Consider the following 15103-nt stretch of genomic DNA (forward strand, 5'->3'; position numbering starts at 1 on the left):
AACATGTCCACACAACTCGGGAGCATTAAGGAAAAGAGATAATTAAGACACTAACTTATTCGTTTATTCATTATTTTTTTCTATAAAGTGTAAGTTATTAGTACTTCTTCAAGTCAGATATATTACAATATGCAAGCCAAAGTTTTAATCCAAAATTGGGAAGCTTCTGATCAATTCTTTGCTTTGCCAAAATTTTGTACCTAACAAATCGACAGGAAAAAAAACATGAATGAAAAAGTAACATAAATAATTATAAATTTTAAACTTAGAATATGATATGTTAGAAAGCAAACCAATTTAATAGATTTGTTTGATATATTATAAGTAAGTGTAGGTTTAAGATGTAATACAAATTATACAATTTAGTACTAAGTAAACACGTCCTACATTAGTGAAAATGTGCCCTGTCCAATCCGTTTTCTTTCCACTCCAAATTCAAGCGTAGATCTGATAAATTTTAAATTTTCAGCATGCATATATGTATAAATTAACCAAAATTAATATATATATATAATTGATGGGCGTAAATCCATCGCTTCCCTTCTTGTTGTTATTATTATTATTATTATTATTATTATTATTACTCAGTTCCCTCAGACTCAAAGTCAATCATTTTCTCCTACGCTTCTCCGAAATCAAAATCCCCTCTCGGTCTCTCTTCGAGAGGCTTCTGTGTCTTCTTCTTCTTCCCCTTCTTCTCTCGCTTTGCACTTGCTATGGCGTCTGATTTGGAGGCCAAAGCCCAAGAAGCCTTCATCGATGACCACTTTGAACTCGCGCTCGATCTTTACTCTCAAGCCATTCAACTTAACCCTAAAAATGCTGAACTCTACGCTGACCGCGCTCAAGCCAACATCAAACTCAATAATCTCACTGGTATCTCCTCTTTTTTCCCCATTTAATCTTTTAAATATGTATGTTTCAAAAATGATTAATTGTTATTTCTTTGTTATTTTTGTACTTTTGTTGGCGCAGAGGATGTCACGGATGCAAACAAAGCAATTGAGTTGGCTCCTTCCATGTCTAAAGCTTACTTGCGTAAAACGTTAGGAGATTTTTCCCTCGTCTACTCATTTTTTCCTTTAATTCCCTATGCTTTAGTTGTTTATACATAAATAGTATGGAACGTTGCTGTTTTAATCGCTCCTTTAGTATAATTGCTGAACGAATTCCTGAATTGTTTCCGAGCATTGTTTATTGCTTCTGAGGCATATGTAAACCAATGTCTACAGTACGGCATGTATGAAGCTTGAGGAGTATCAAACTGCTAAGGCTGCGTTGGAGACTGGTGCCACTTTGGCACCGGGAGAGTTGAGATTTTCTAAGTTGATCAAAGAATGTGAAGAGCGCATTGCAGGTACTTAGCTTTAAATAAGGTTGTTTAGGAAGGAAGGAATTTATCTACTGATATTGCTATATATTTAAAATTAACCTATACCGTTTTAAGATCCTTCCTTGTCTTATGAGCTTTTGTGTTTGTCTAGAGGAAACTGATGAGCTACCAAAGCAGATGCTGAAAGAGGTGACAACAAATTCTGTACCTGCAAAAGAAGTTGAGCCGGTCAAGGATGCTCCTGTTCAATGGCTGTGGTAGCACCACCCAAACCAATTTACAGGTTTTTGCCTTTGTACCTCTTTTTAAGGTCAGCACTTTTAATGATGTGTGATTGATTTGATTAAAAATATTTGTGCAGGCACGAATTTTACCAGAAACCTGAGAAAGTGGTTGTCACAGTATTTGCCAAGGGAATACCACGTGAATGTGTTAAAGTAGATTATGGTGAACAAATAGTAAGTTGCATATGAATTCATCTGTTTCACTTTGTTTTTCTGGCTCTGTCCTTGAGAGATTAATGGGTATACAGTCTAAAGATGTGCTATCTTTCTTTGTTGTTCTGCAGCTAAGTGTTTCCATTGAAGCTCCTGGTAAAGATGCATATCATTTCCAGCTTCGATTATTTAGGAAGGTATTACATGAGATTCATGTTATCAAGATTCTGGTTTGTAAGAGTATCATCATAAATATGGATTGCCTTTCTGTTTACTAGTGACAAAACATGTTTTTGTTGGATCTTTTTTGCCATGTGATTGTGTCTCTTGTTTAGATGCTTGTTTTTATGTTGTGTTTTGCTATGTTTGAACAGTTAACACCTGAAAAGTGCAGATATGATGTGTTGTCAACAAAAATTGAGATTCGGCTGGCAAAAGCTGAACCAATTCACTGGACATCTCTTGAATTCAGCAGGGAAGTTGCTGTTCCCCAAAGGGTTAATGTATCTTCAGGTAAGTTGATCTCTGTTGCATGTTATCTTTATCACTAGCTGTTAAACTATGAGACAACCAATTGCCCAGGCTTATTTTTGCATCCTATACCAATTTTTTAGTCTCCCTGTGCAGTTGTGTGTGTACAGTGCTGTGTGTATTCTTTTGCAGTTTTGCACCCAGAGGTAATGGTAATTTGAAATATAAATGTTTACTGGGTAACATAAATTGTGAACATTTTATTCAGGTAAATCCTTCTTGGGAACCATATTTTAGTTACTAAGCTAGTATTTGGAGTAAAGTCTTCAACAAACTTTGCAGAAGTTTACGTGATCTACTTGAAATCTGTTGTCTGAAGCCAACAAAGTATTGTTTCGAAATAAATTACTCATAGATAAATTTTCCTATTTCTTGCTCACATTAAGTAAATTGCTCATAGATTTTTATTATTCTTCAAACTAGTGGTATCTTTTTGCCTGCTTATCTATATCCATGGATTTTCCTGTTTGTGAATGTGGATGTTTTTGCAATTGAAAATCTTCTCTAGTATCTTTTCATAGGTTGAATTGATCTTTCAATGCTCATCTACTTATTGTTCTAATAAATGTTGCTGCATGAGTTTGAATTATTTTTCGATTTAATTTTATGGCAAGTACTGTATCTTTTTATCTACCTGTGGTCTTGTCATAAATTACTGTTTGCAGTAAGTGCAAATCAAAGTCCAGTGTATCCATCCTCCAAACTGAAGAGGGTTGGTTGGGATAAAATTGAAGCTCAAGTAAAAAAGGAGGTATGTTGAACATGAAGAAATTGTTTTCCCTTGTGTTTTTGGGACAACTTTCCTAGAGGAAGTTGTTATGGGATACGATTACTCTCAACACACAAACTCTGTGGCTGGCTTTCAGGAGAAAGATGAAAGGTTGGATGGTGCAGCTTGAATAAATTTTCCCGGGACATTTATCAAGATGCTGATGAGGATACAAGAAGAGCCATGCAAAAATCTTTTGTAAGATATTTTCCTTGAAGAGAGTTTAATTTTGTCCCTCGAATATGCGTAACTTTGGTCATTGAATAAAATAATTGATAGATTATGTTTACATTAATTGCCCATTTGCCATGGACATAATCTGAATTTCTGGCTTTGCATTTGCAGGTGGAGTCTAATGGGACAGTGCTTTCAACAAACTGGAAAGAAGTTGGTGCGAAGAAGGTGGAAGGAAGTCCTCCAGATGGTATGGAAGTGAAGAAGTGGGAGTACTAAGCTCTTTGTTCCCAATGGAGAAGATTGTAGCTTGGACTGCGATTTTGGTCTGTGAATGTTGTTTTCTTTTCTAAAATATAACCTTATAATATGTTGCCTGGGTGTGCGTTGAATGTCGTAATCTTCTCCCAAACAACAGGGTGATGAACTTTGTATTTTTAAGCTTTCGTTTTGGGTTTGTGCAGTTATTTTGGTCTAACATTAAACTTCACCGGCGCATTGTTGGAACATTGAAGCAATGCAATGAAAGAATGGCTACTTCGTAATTTTCTTTCTTTACACATTTTGATAGGCCTCCATGAAAAGTGTGATTATAATAAAAAAAAAGTTATGAACATTATGATTGGATCTTATTGGGTTGCATGATATATTTTTTTCCCGAGGTTCATATATAACTTTATATTTATTTTTATGTACATTTTTTTGAAGTATTTCTTATTGTTTGCTAACTGCTTTAGAGCTCTCTATTCGATTATTTCAATTCTTTACTTATCGTTGGTAGAGGTTGGATTTCAGATTATGCATATATTACTGCATATATCAGCTCCGAGACAAAAAAAAAAAAAAAAAAATCATCATCAGCCGGAAGTATCAATTAATAGATCATGGAATAGGATCTTTCTCCATCTCCTCCAAGGACGACGTCGGGGAACAATGCCTACATGTTTAGTCCACATTTTCAATCGAAATGGAGTGTGCTTTGCTTTGCAGGGAATGGAATCAGCCTCTCCACACTCGACCCTCAACAAGATCACAAGCTTATGTTTAGTCCTTTTTCACACTATATTTTCGGTATAATATCTGGTACTGTCTCAAAATTTAATAAAGTGAATTTTTGAAAAAAAAAAAAAGAGTTAGATAAGGAGAGAGACCATAAAAAGTTAATGCGATCCCGACCGCATCATGTTACGACACCACTCGACGTCATCGAGAATGACCTAAACACGAGGGCCCCAAGTGCAAGATGAAGCTTAACTTCAGCTCAGTGAACTCAATATTATCTTTCCCATCTTGTTCTTAGCTTGATCCATCCAATGGAGCTCAATTCGAATTGATGCTGGCTCATTGAGTTTGATTTCAATTTATTTAATTTCATGCATTTAAGTTGCTGAAATAAATTGAGTTAGTTTAATTAGTTGATACAGCTCCATAATTATTAAGTATTTAATTTGTTTAAATCTGGACATATTAATTTTTGTGTTAAATGTGTTTTATTTTTAATGCATGTTTTAATATGTCATAGCTAGTACATGTTTTTAATTTGTCTTAGTCTATTACATGTTTTTAATATGTTCTTGTTTCAGCCGAATTAATGTGCAGGTAATTATTGTGTCTTAGCTCAAACATGTTGTTAATGTGTCCTAGCTGCTGCCGATTTAATGCGTCTTAAGTTATTTTAATTTGTTGAATAAAATTGCTGCATGAACATGCATGGACGGCATTAAAGGTGTCAACATGCATTTTTGACGTTCATACAAGGAGGAGCTGCTGATTGTTCATGAATTTAAAGATTCATGGACCGCATTTATGGATAATCATGCATTGGGACGTTCATGCATGTAGGGGCTGCTGATTGCTTTCTTCCAAGCAACCTTTTCGTGTATAGCAAAGGTGTCTTTTCGTGGAGATTAAAGGCCATGGCTGTACACATTAACTCAATTCAGCAAATAAGTGGTTACACACTTTGGTGGCTGATCAATTTCATCCATTCACACCTTGAGTCTCAAAAAATCCTTTTGTTCACACCTTTGGGGCTGTTCGTGCGCCACAACACATTCAAGAGGGCTACTTCACATTCAAACTTCCCAAGGAGGATTAATTGGAGCTCTTAACTCCTTGGCTGATTAATTATTGAAGAATTCAGCTCATCATTTCTTCCAATCTAAGCTAAGTGACCTAGGAAACTACAAGGGACGTTCAAGGAAGCTTCCAAGCAATTTCAGCTTAATTAAGTTGAATTAAGACTATCCATTTATCTACCTTTTGTGTCCATTCAGCTAGTTAAGATTTTGAGCTATAAATATGAAGCTCATTAGCTATATTTCAGACTTTTTTTTATATACTTTTATGATTGTTTATAACATTGGTGAGTTATTCAACTCTCATACTTCGTTTAAGACTCAAGTAGACTTATCTAGCTTGCTAGTGGCGTTTGTCTTGTTTCTTTGAACTTATCACTCAATCCCGAGTGTGGCGTTCAACCCCAATACCTTTGGTTCTTATCTCTTAATAGATAGTGGGTCAAGGTCATTTCTATCAACTTTCCATCACCTTAAGTGTTAATAAGTCTCAGGTCAATACTCACTAATAGTATTGGTTCATTCTTGGCCTTAAGTTTACCTATCCATTCCTGCTATCTTCATTGCCTTACTTTGTTTTTATCCTTAGCCGAGCCATCACTTATCCTATCCCTAAAACACTTCTTAGTTTAACCATCACCTATCCTATTCTCAAAACACTTTGCAAACCTACGTTAAGTCTAGAATCAGTCGAACAAATTCAAACTCCAAGTAAGAACGATACTTCTCCGTTTTAACGATCGGGCACATCAACGACTCGACTCAAATCATCGAGCCGGTTCATATCAAAAGTTTTTTGATATTTGAGATGAAAAGAATGTAGCTAATTGTGAATATGAAAATGTGGAAAAAAGTCCAAATTGTAAAATTTGAAAAGTTAAAGGATTAAAATGTTATTTGACTAAATTGAGAAAATATGAGGTATTGATGACTATTTGGTATGAGAATGACTTAGGGATATGAATTAGTAGAATGAAAATCACTTTTGAACTAAATTTGAAAAGATTGGAAAGTATAGAGATCAAATATATATTTTTTCATTTTCACCATGGACAAGGCATAATTGTAATTTTAACCACCCATGGACATATATTTGAGAGTATATATGATTTATTAAGTTCGAATTTTATAAGTGCCAAATTTGTTGTGACGAAAGTGTTGGAAAATTTTAGTTAAGAAAACAATTATTTAGTTATAGCGGAAGTTTAACATTTTCTTAAAATTGAGCCATTGTAATTTTAACCACATGACTTTTTCATTTTCTACTAGGGTTGTTGCCCCTCATACTCTGTGAGGGCTAATTTGAGCATCTCATGTATTGGATTCAATTATATGTACTTTTTGGATTTTTAACTCAACACTTTATAATTTAATCAAACCCAATACTTATATTTTATTTTCCAAAATAAATATTATTTAATAAATAAATATTATTTAATAAATTAATTAATTAATTAACTAAATTAATTTTTAATTAAATAATTTTCTCGATCCAAATCTAATTTCGCTAAATTCATAACAACTTTACCATAATAGAATCTATGATGAAACATTTAATTTTCTATTATTCAAAAATTCATAATAACTAGTTAATTTAATTCTTTATTTGAACTTCAATTATTTATTTATAATTAATTAAACAATAATTGAAGAAACTTAAATTAATTTCTCAAGTCAATTCTATATTTTGCCAGAAAATGCATTCATTGCGGATAGTGATATATGCGATCTATTTCTCTTCATCGTTTTCATTTATTTCTATCTATTGGCTCCACATGCAATTTGTTTCTGATTATCTCGAGCTAGTAGAGAGATTAGTTGGACATATTGTAACAACCCATTTTCAGTGAAATCGGAACAGTGATTTCGGGACCACAAATCTGACGAGTAAATTATTATATTATTATTTTTATGTCTATGGGATAGTAGTAAGGTCATGTTAAAATTTCGTTAAGAAATTTTGATGTTTGCATGATTAATTAAGTGAAAATGATTAAATCCTAAAAACTGTAAAAGTGGAGTTCTATTAGTTAAAAGGGCTAAAAGGCTATGGAAATGAAACCAAGTGGACTTAATTGGTAATTAGATCATTTGTGTGGTTAATGGATGTTTATGATATGGTTTTGATGAAAATTTGATATTAATTAAAGGTTAAAAAGGTAATTGTGTAATTAAGGTTAAAATAAATAAAACTAAATTGACTTCATCTTCTTCCACCGAAATTCTAAAGTAAAAATAGCCCTTTTCAGGGTTCTTTGGTTCGACTACTACAAATGCTTGCATGTAAGTGATTTCAACCTTTTTTTTAATGATTTTTATGTTTTTGATGTTGTTTTAGCTTAATCTAGCTAGCCCGGGGGGTTAATTTGTAAAACTGTTAAGGGTTGAGGGTGATACGAACTCGTTTCATGGGTTGTGATTCGAGTCGTAGATGTGCCCGATTGTAAAATGGAGAAGCTTTGTTCAATTCAGAATTTGAAGGAATTTGGCTAAATGAAATGATGATGGAAATGACTCAGTGAATGATGGTGAAAATTCGGCTAAGGTTTGAAGTAAACAAATCAGAATGTTGCATAGAATGGATAGTTGAGCTTACGGACAAGAGTGAACCAATACTATTAAGAGTTTTGACCCGAAACTTATAAATCACTTAAGATGCTGGAAAAGAAACAAAGGACCTTGACCCGCTAACTATAGAGAGTTAGGAACCAAAGGTATCAAAATGGGTGAACACCACACTCAGGTTTGAGTGATAAGTTCAAAGAAACAAGGAAGACGCCACTAGCTATGCTACATAAGTCAGCTTGAGTCTTAAAAGAATTTAGAGAGTTGAATAAACTCAAAAATTAATTAAAATTCATAAAATGTCAAAGTGTATTGTCTAACCAAAATAATGTCTTCTTACAATCTATTTATAGGCATTATTATGACTGTTCAAATGCCTATTTGTGATCTTTCACCTTCAGCATTTAACTAAAGTTATTAAAATATTTAAATTCGGTTATAACTCTTAATGGACAACTAAAGAGTCATGTCTTTTCACTTGATTCACGCATAGCTAAAAAGTCATGCCTTTTCACTTGATGAAGGCTTAATGGTCCTTTAAATGTGCTGCTTGATGTCCCTTCATTTTCACCTTAACCAAGTGCCTTAATGCTTGTGTATTCATCTCTTTAATTGGTACCATAACTAGCTTTGAGTGCATGGAACCGATTAGACTTGAAGAGTCACCCTTAGACCATTTGAAAAGTCACCATAATGAGCTTTGAGTGATTCAATATCCCCCAAAAACGTTCCAAATATGCATTAGCAATTAAGTGACCAAATGCACACTCTTTTATACCAAAACTGGATAGCCAATTGAATGTGATAGTATTTGATTCTTCTTGGCAAACGAACAGCCGTATTATAGCTTCAAATATGTGACCAACCTTTTGGACTTTCCTACAACAATCACACAATCAATTTGTTTAAGAAAAAATTAAACACACTATAACTTATGCATTAAAAAGTAACAGCCAAATTAAATATAAATAAATTTAAACATATTTAACAACTAAGATGCTTAAATGCTTGGTTTAAATAAGTTGCAAACTAAATGAACAATGAATTACTGAATGCATGACTTCATTAAAAGATACAAACTTTAATTAACATGGGAGTAACATAATGCATGACTTTAGTAAATGCAGAACACATAATGCATGTCATAATTAAAAGATGTAGATCAATAATGCAAGACATTAATTAAAGATGCATTTAATAAACAAGACATAATTAAAGACTCATATTATAATAACTAAAGTAACTAAAATAAATAAATCAAAGTCCTTATTCCAGCAACCAAATTAACAAACTAAAATTAAAAGCTTCATTTTGCACTTGGGCCCCTTGAGTTTGGGCCAATCTCGGTGGCATCGAGTTGTGTCGTAACATGATGCAGCCGGGATTGCATCATACCCTCCCTCTTGAAGATGATTTGTCCTCAAATCGGGCCATTTTCTTGAGAAAAATCTTTCAAGGTCACGAACCCTTTTGCTAATGAACCTGACAAATTCGTTTCCAAAAACCTAAGAAACACGGATGGTCTGAAAAGGAAACATGTTATTTTCATGCCCTCCCTCTTTAGGAGGAAACCATTCCAAAGTTTTACCTACACAAGAATGAAATAGGTTAGTGACACTCAAAATTATAAGCTCAAAATAATTTTCTAAAATCTCATTCAAAAATTCAACAAATGAAACAATGCCAAAAATGAAACAAATGAAATATGCTTAAAGGTTTCTCAAGATTCGAATGACAAGTTTCAACTTCATTACCTTTCCAACGAGGGACAGTTTCAATTGATCAAGAAAGGTAATATGATGCGATCCCGGCCGCATCATGTTACAACACAACTCGATGCCATCGAGATTGGCCCAAACTCGGAGGGCCCAAGTTCAAAATGAAGCTTTTAATTTTAGTTTGTTAATTTGGTTGCTAGAATAAGGACTTTGATTTATTTATTTTAGTTACTTTAGTTATTATAATATGAGTCTTTAGTTATGTCTTGTTTATTAAATGCATATTTAATTAATGTCTTGAATTATTGATCTACATCTTTTAATTATGACATGCATTATGTGTTCTGCATTTAATAAAGTCATGGATTATGTTACTCTCATGTTAGTTAAGATTGCATCATAAATTATATCATGCATTATGTAACTCCCATGTTAGTTAAAGTTTGCATCTTTTAATGAACTCATGCATTAAGTAATTCATTGTTCATTTAGTTTACATCTTAATTAAATCAAGCATTTAAGCGTCTTAGTTGTTAAATATGTTTGCATTTGTTTATATTTAATTTGGCTGTTAATTTTAATGCATAAGTTTTAGTGTGTTTAATTATCTTAAATAAATTGATTGTGTGGTTGTTGTAGGAAAGTCCAAAAGGTTGGTCACATATTTGAAGCTATAATAGGGTCGTTTGCTTGCCAAGAAGAATCAAATGTCACACATTCAATTGGTCATCCAGCTTTTGGCATAAAAGAGTGTGCATTTGTCACTTAATTGTCAAGCATATTTGGAACGTTTTTGGGGGATATTTAAGCACTCAAAGCTCATTATGTTGACTTTTCAAATGGACCAAGGGTGACTCTTCAAGTCTGATCGATTTCATGCACTCAAAGCTAGTTATGGTGCTAATTAAAGATATGAATACACAAACATTAAGACATTTAATTAAGGTGAAAATAAAGGGACATCAAGCAGCACATTTAAAGGACCATTAAGCCTTCATCAAGTGAAAAGGCATGACTTTTCAGCTATACATGAATCAAGTGAAAAGACATGACTCTTTGGCTGTCCATTAAGAGTTATAACCGAATTTAAATATTTAAATAACTTTAGGTAAATGCTGAAGGTGAAAGGTCACAAATAGGCATTTGAACAGTCATAATAATGCCTATAAATAGATTGTAAGAAGACATTATTTTGGTTAGATAATACTCTTTGACATTTTATGAATTTTAATTCATTTGTGAATTTATTCAACTCTCTAAATTCGTTTAAGACTCAAGCTGATTTATCTAGCACAGTTAGTGTAACGCCCTTTACCCGTATTCCTTGACGGAACAGAGTATGAGGTATTACAAATTTTTTTACAAAAAAATTTCGACATAATTCCTTTTTATAAATATACAACCTCACCTGCAAATTTTCAGAAATATAGTCCAACCAAATCCAAATTTTCAACCATTACTTATATTTTCACAAATATATAAGATCATACTTAACATTTAAAATACCATCACAAAGTTGAAATAAAAGATTTATCGAATATCATATATTACATCAAGATTAAGTCTTCTATACATGCCATAATATTAAGGTGTTGATTTCCGAAATACCAAAAGTGGTGGACAGTGTGGATGAATTCTCGACTTTTTTGAACTTCCGAGCTGGACTAATATCACTATAAAACAAAGAAAAGTAAAAGGAATAAGCTTGTAGCTTAGTAAGTAAGCATATGACAGATAAAAAAATTTCCAACATGAATTCAGTGAAACATAATTCTATTCACACACAAATTTTATTATTTGTTCAATTTCCAGCAAGCTGTTTTTCTGCGTCACAGTCGCTAATTTATTTTTATCTGGAGCTACAGGACTCCAAATTGATTTCTATAAATTTTTACAAAAATTAGACTCATATATATTTTTACCATAAAATTTCAGAATTTTTGGTTTATCAAATTAGTACAGATTATTCTTTAAACTCTCCCCTATTTCACTGTTTGACAGCTATGACCTCTCTTTACTAAAATTTATTTAACTCTCTGTAAAAATTCATATAATGTTATCGTTTGTCTCTCTTGAAAATAGACTCAATAAGAAATTCAAGCATGTAAATTTAAAACCATAATAATTTTTTACAATTTTTGTGATTTTCCAAAGTTGAAATAGGGATTTCGAAATCAATTCAACCCTATCTCACTAAAATTCAAATATCTCAAAATATATAACTCTTTTTCATGCTATTCTTCTTTCATATGAAAATAGGCTCATTCAAATTCAATTTCATGTATTGATAAACCCCTAATTCAAATTGTATCATTTATGGTGATTTTTCAAAGTTGCTCATCTGCTGTTGTTTAAAACTGTTTATAACCAAACTCACTCTATTGTAGTTTTAATATTTCCTTCCATCTTACACATGGGTTGATTAAGCATCAAACCCAATATTACCCACATAATCTTGACTACTTTATACGTTCATTCACTCTTCCAATTTCCCTATTGAACACTCAGAATATTAACCGTTATTTGGTGGATTCAGCACTTAGCAACCACCAGTGATTCGGGGAATCAGCACTTAGCAACCACCGCTGATTCAGGGAATCAACACAACCCCCTTTTATACTTAATGTATCCCGGTTTATTCTGAGTGTTCAATCGAAAACCTTATTTTTCAACATTCTATCACCTTTTGCAACTTTCTAAATTTTTAGGATCTATACTAAGTATTTATTCTACATTCAATTAAATCTCAATAATATATTGAATAACATCAAAATAATGCATAAATCCACATGCTTACTTACCTCGGTGCAAAATATTATGATTTTGCGATTTACTCCTTGACCTTTTCTTTTCCCCATTTGAGGTTGTCTTCTCGCCTTTCTTGATTATCAGCTTGAAAAAGCAAAGAAACCCTACCTATGGTGTCCCTTAAATTCGGCAACAACTATGGGAAGATGATACCATTTTTCCATCTTTTTCCCATTTTATTTCTTTTTATTACCAAAGGACTGAAATGCCCTTACTAAAAAAAATTTATTTCACTAATTCTATGCTCATTTTTCCCATCAACTAACTAATGGTCTAATTACCACATAAGAACCTCCGATTTAAAATTTCATAGCAATTTGACACCTCTAACATGTTAAACTCAACTTTTACACTTTTTACAATTTAGTCCTTTTGACTAAATTGAGTGCCCAAACGTCGAAATTTTCGAACGAAATTTTTACGAATTTTTTTTGTGAAATTGTAGACCATAAAAATATAATAATATTTTCCCTCGTCGAATTTGTGGTCTCGAAGCCACTGTTCTGACTAGGCCCAAAATCAGGTCGTTACAGCTAACGGCGTCTTCCTTGTTTCTTTGAACTTATCATTCAATCTGAGTGTGGCGTTCACCCCATTAATACCTTTGGTTCCTATTTTCCTAAATAGCGGGTCAAGGTCCTATTTCAATCATCTATCCACCTTTAAGAGTCCTATAAGGCTCAGGTCAATACTCACTTTATCATTGGTTCATTCTTGACTCTTAAACTCTATCTCCATTCCACCCTCAACTATCCATTTAATTACCTTGTTACTTGTCCACCAAAACTCCATCATCCATTTCCTTAACCATTTTCATTGTTTTGCCGAATTTCGTACTTAAACCTATTTTCTCCATCTAACCTTAACCTTTATACCTATTCGAAACCTTTTGTTTAAAGCCTATACTTAGCCAAATTCCATCAAAATCTGATTTGAACAGGACTTCTCCATTTTACGATTGGACAATCTAAACGACTACCTTTGTAAACCCATTTGAAGCTGAACCCTAAATTAAATTCCATGAATGTTATTGTATGATTATATATGTTAAATGATAGATTACGAATCTTTGTTGTTAAATAAACAAGTTTTGTAATGTGATTTTTGATGAAATTTACATTTAAGGATTGATTTGTAAAAGTGGTAAAAGTTCATGGAAAATTTATGAAATGATGGTTTGTATGGGTTTATATAAGTCCCTAATAAGTTCAGTTAGCTTGAATGGGGGATTAAAATGCTAGGATTTCAATTTATAAGCTTAAGGACTAAATTGTGAAAAAGTTAAAATGTTAAGGGCAAAATAGTAATTTTGCATAAATATGAAATATGGACTAAATTGATTACTATAAGTATTAAATGGATTGAAATTGTCTATTTATATCAAGATAGACTACGTATGGATCTAGATCGAGGCAAACCAAAAGCTTTGGAATAGCTTGTTTTAACTTCTACGCCTTAGTTGTCGAGGTTAGTTCGTATGAACGATTGTTGTATATATGTTATTCACATGTATGTTATTCTGTATTCAAAATGTAATTGAATGAGGTATATCCAAATCGATGCTATGACGGTTATTGAGTCTCGATTGAACCTTAGGAATTCATAGGATACAAATGACATGTCATTAGGGATTTCATGTTTCAGTTATTGGTCTTGGATGTCCTACCGATGGATGAGGTCTTGCATTTTTTGTGGATACTCCATAGCTCGTGTGAGCAGCATCGTGTAACTTACATTTCGACCCATAGCTTGTGTGAGTAGACCCATTTCACATCTCATGTGAGCAATGATATAAAGGAAATGTTACGGTTATATGTTTAAGCACACTTCGTGTGAGCATTCCTAAGTATCCAATGATATTCTAGATGGTTTAGTAGGTAAGAAAAGTGATTGAAATGGTAAGTTTTCTAATGGGTTTATGCATATGCTCGTGGAAAGGATGAATGATTCAAATGATGTATTTTTCATATGGAAATGACTTATGACATGGTTAATTCAAATGAGTATGTATAAATGCACTAACTTGTGTATTGATGATGATGAATGGGCTTAGTCGAAGCTTCTGGTTTGGGTTATATTATGCTTCTACTTATTATATAAATGAAATGGTAAGTTATGTTTCATTTTCTACGAACTTACTAAGCATTAAGTGCTTATGTAGTTTCTTTCCTATGTTTTATAGATTATCAAAAGCTCGATCGGTTTGGAAGCTCGTCGAATATCTATCACACTATCTAGCATAAAATTGGTAGCTTTTGATGTTTTGGTCGATGTTATAATGACATGTATAGATGAACTTATAATAGTGTTTAGTTGAATGTTTAGTTGATGATTTGGTATGTGTTGAATTGGTTTGATTATAGTCAACTTATGGTATGTTTTGGAAGGTATTGAACTAGATGTTGATACTTGAAATTTGGTAAAGATGGCATGATTAAGTAAGTTTTGATGATTGCTTTTTAGGTGCCTTTGAATGACATATTGGTTAGTTGAATTAGGGTCTTGAAATGGCGTATACATATGTATGTTTAGGTATGGTTTGATGCTTTATAAGTGTGCACAAATGGCTCAAATGATTATGCATGAAATGGTATTGGGAATAGCTTTTTTATGTGAATTTTAGGTCTACACGGCCTAAGACACGGGCGTGTGACTCAGCCGTGTGTGACACACGGCCTCGTGACACAGCC

At 32.8% G+C, this 15103-nt stretch overlaps 1 pseudogene; it reads left to right on the plus strand.

Moving 5' to 3' along the window:
• Window positions 1-530: 530 nt before the first annotated feature.
• On the plus strand, window positions 531-3789 carry LOC105788103 (protein SGT1 homolog; annotated as a pseudogene).
• The last annotated feature ends 11314 nt before the right edge of the window (window positions 3790-15103 follow it).

Source organism: Gossypium raimondii, chromosome 11 (assembly GCF_025698545.1).
Source record: "Gossypium raimondii isolate GPD5lz chromosome 11, ASM2569854v1, whole genome shotgun sequence".
Lineage (NCBI taxonomy): Eukaryota > Viridiplantae > Streptophyta > Magnoliopsida > Malvales > Malvaceae > Gossypium > Gossypium raimondii.